The 3,687-nt window shown below is 43.4% G+C and overlaps 1 pseudogene; it reads left to right on the top strand.

Annotated features, from left to right (window-relative positions):
• Positions 1-1,328: 1,328 nt before the first annotated feature.
• LOC110286461 lies at positions 1,329-3,254 on the top strand (annotated as a pseudogene).
• Positions 3,255-3,687: the final 433 nt, after the last annotated feature.

The raw sequence follows: 3,687 nt of genomic DNA, 5'->3' as shown, positions 1-3,687 counted from the left end.
GGGGCCATACCCAAACATAACTTAATGCAAAATATATTTAGTCCAACTTAAAAGTCCCATATTCTACACAACAGTTGCAACAATGTTAAAAGTCCAAAGTTCAATGTCTCTTCTGAGATCCATCCAATCACTTAATTATAGTTTCCAAAGCAAGACAGGAAACAAGATGAGCAAACTCCAAACTCTGCATCTCCCCGTCTAATGTCAAAGCAATCTTCAGATCTCCAACCCCTTTTTCACCTTTGTTGATTGCAAAAAAACTTTTTCCTCCTAAGCTTGTTCCACTCCCTGTTAGCAGCTTTCCTCAACAGGTATCCTATAGCTCTGGCATCTTTAACATCCTGCGGTCTCCAAGTCTACTGCAACTTCACAGCTTCTTGTTCCAATGTCTGGGACCCACACGTGACCTTCTGACCTCTTCCAAAGGGCTGACATCACTTCTCCAGCTCTGCCTTCTGTAGCACTCTAAGTTCTGGTTGACTCCACTCTACTGCTGCTGTTCTTGATGGTCATTCCATAGTACTGGCATCTACTGGGATCTTCTGCTGCAACTAGGCCTTACCAATAGCCTCTCGTGGTGCCAAGCATCTACTCCTTCACATGACCCCTTCAGTCCTGGGTCATCAACTATTACTGAGGCTGCACCTTCACCGATAACCTTCCATGGCCTCTCACAGTGCCAAGCCTCAGCTGCTCTTCATGACCCCTTTAAGTCTTCAAAACCAGTGACACCTGGGTGACTCTTACACGTAACCAAGTACAACTGCACCACAAGGTACAACCTTGGCTATCTCTGGAACAGTTTCTTAGTGCTCTCAGAAAACACACCCCAGATTTCACCTCAGTGATGTTGGCCTCTTCTTAATCACTACTAATTTCTTAGCTCAAGTTAACCAGCATCAATTGTCCCAGTAATAAATTCTACTCTTGAATCTAAAGCCATGTGGCCAAAGCTGCTGAGTTCTGCTGCTTGCTGAGGCTAGAACATGGTTCCCTTGTTCTATTACATTATCTCTAGCTTTCTGTTTTCCAACTCCTTCACTGCCTAAGCTTGGCTGTCCTGAAATTTGCTCTGTAGATTGACCTTGAACTCAGAGATCTAGATGCCTCTGTCTCCTGAACACTAGGATTAAAGGCATGTATCACCATGCCTGGACTTAAGCTTTTCTTCCCCTTGAATTTGCTGTGTCTCAGGCTGGTCTTGAACTCAGAGATATGCTTGCCTTTGTCTCCTGAGATTAAAGGTATGTACCACCACTCATTGAATGAAGAGGCAGATCTTAGGCATTTTGTGGTCTCGTGGTCAGTGCAAATGGGCCTAAACAACCATGTCTAAAGGACCTGCAGTTGGCATTGATCTTGGTATCACCTACTTCTGTGTGGGTAACTTCTAGCATGAAAAGGTGGAAATAATTGCCAATGACCAGGGTAACTGTACCACACTGAATTATGTTGCTTTCACTAACACACAACAATTATTTGGGGATGCAGCCAAGAATCAGGTTGCAATGAACCTGACCAACACAGCTTTTGATGCCAAATGTCTGATTGGATGTAGGTTTGATAATGCTGTTGTTCAGTCTAATATGAAGCACTGGCCTTTTATGGTGGTGAATGATGCTGGCAGGCCTACGGTCCAAGTTGAATACAAAGGGGAGACAAAAAGTAGTTCTACTCAGAGGAAGTGTCCTCAATGGTTCTGACACAAATAAAGGAAATTGGAGAAGCTTATCTTGGAAAAACTGTTACCAATGCTGTGGTCACAGTGCCAGTTTATTTCAATGATTCTCAGGGTCAGGCAACAAAGATGCTAGAACTATTGCTGGCCTAAATGTATTTTGAATTATCAATGAGCCAACTGCTGCTGCTATTGCTTATGGCTTAAATAAGAAGGTTGGAGCTAAAAGGAATATGCTGATTTTTTACTTGGGAGGTGGCACTTTTGATGTGTCAATCCTCAGTATTGAGGATGGAATTTTTGAAGTCAAATCAATAGCTGGAGACACCCACTTGGGTGCAAAAGACTTTGACAACTGAATGATCAACCATTTCATTGCTGAGCTTAAGTGAAAGCACAAGAAGGACATCAGCGAGAACAAGTTTCTCTGCACTGCCTGTAAGCAGGCCAAGAGTACCCTTTCCTCCAGCACTCAGGCCAGTATTGAGATTGATTCTATGAGGGAATTGACTTCTATACCTCCATTATCCGGGCTCAATTTGAGGAATTGAATGTTGACCTGTTCCGTCACACAGGACCCTCTAGAGAAGTTCCTTTGAGATGCCAAAATAGACAAGTCACAGATCCATGATATTGTCTTGGTGGGCAATTCTACCAGAATCCACAAGATCCAGAAACTTCTGCAAGGCTTCTTCAATGGAAAAGAACTGAATCCTAATGAAGCTGTTGCCTATGGTGCATCTGTCCAGGCAGCCATTCTATCTGGTGACAAGTCTGAGAATGTTTAAGATTTGCTGCTCTTGGATGTCACTCCTCTTTCCCTTGGTATTGAAACTGCTGGTGGAGTCATGATTGTCCTGATCAAGTACAATACCCCCATGCCACCAAGCAGACACAGGCTTTCACCACCTACTCTGACAACCAGCCAGGTATATGAAGATGAAAGAGCCATGACCAAGGACAACAACCTGCTTGGAAAGTTTAAGCTCACAGGCATACCTCCAGCAATCCGTAGGGTTCCACAGATTGAGGTTACTTTTGACATGGATGCCAATGGCATCCTCAATGTTTCTGCTGTAGATAAGAGCATGGGAAAGGAGAACAAGATAACAATCAGTAATGACAAGGGTCAATTGAGTAAGGAGGATACTGAGTCTTCTAAGAAGGTGAGAAGTACAAAGCTGAGGATGAGAAGCAGACAGATAAGTTCTCCAAGAATTCACTCGAGTTTTATGCCTTCAACTTGAAAGAAACTGTGGAAGATGAGAAACCTCAAGGCAAGATCAATGAAACTGTGGAAGATGAGAAACCTCAAGGCAAGATCAATGATGAGGACAAACAGAAGATTCTTGAAAAATGTAATGAAATCATCAACTGGCTGGATAAGTACAAGACTGCAGAGAAGGAAGAATTTGAGCATCAGCAGAAAGAACTGGAGAAAGTCTTCAATCCTATCTTTACTAAGCTGTACCAGAGTGCTGGTGGCATGCCTGAGGGAATGCCTGGTGGCCTCCTTGGTAGAGCTTCTCCATCCAGTGGTGCTTCTTCAGGCCCCACCATTGGAGAGGTGGATTAAGTCAGTCCAAGAAGAGGGTGTAGCATTGTTCCACAGGGACCCAAAACAAGTAACATAGAATAATAAAACTATTTACACTGTCAACAGGACAAAATGGCAACCAACAGATCCTTACCAATCCTACATCTGATAGAGGGCTAATATCCAATATATACAAAGAACTTAAGAAGTTAGGCTCCACAGAACTAAATAACTGTACCAAAAAATGGAGAACAGCTCTTGATCTCTTGCCTTCCTGCTCTTGGTCTGTTCTCTTATCCATTTCCCTCTCTCCCCATTCCTCTCCCCCTTCCCTCTCCACATTCTCATGGCTGGCCTCTAATTCTCTTCCCTTCCCTTCTCTTCTCTTCTCTTCTCTTCTCTTCTCTTCTCTTCTCTTCTCTTCTCTTCTCTTCTCTTCTCTTCTCTTCTCTTCTCTTCTCTTCTCTTCTCT

Source organism: Mus caroli, chromosome X (assembly GCF_900094665.2).
Source record: "Mus caroli chromosome X, CAROLI_EIJ_v1.1, whole genome shotgun sequence".
In the NCBI taxonomy this organism is placed as follows: Eukaryota; Metazoa; Chordata; class Mammalia; order Rodentia; family Muridae; genus Mus; species Mus caroli.
This window is presented reverse-complemented; position numbering and strand designations above follow the sequence as displayed.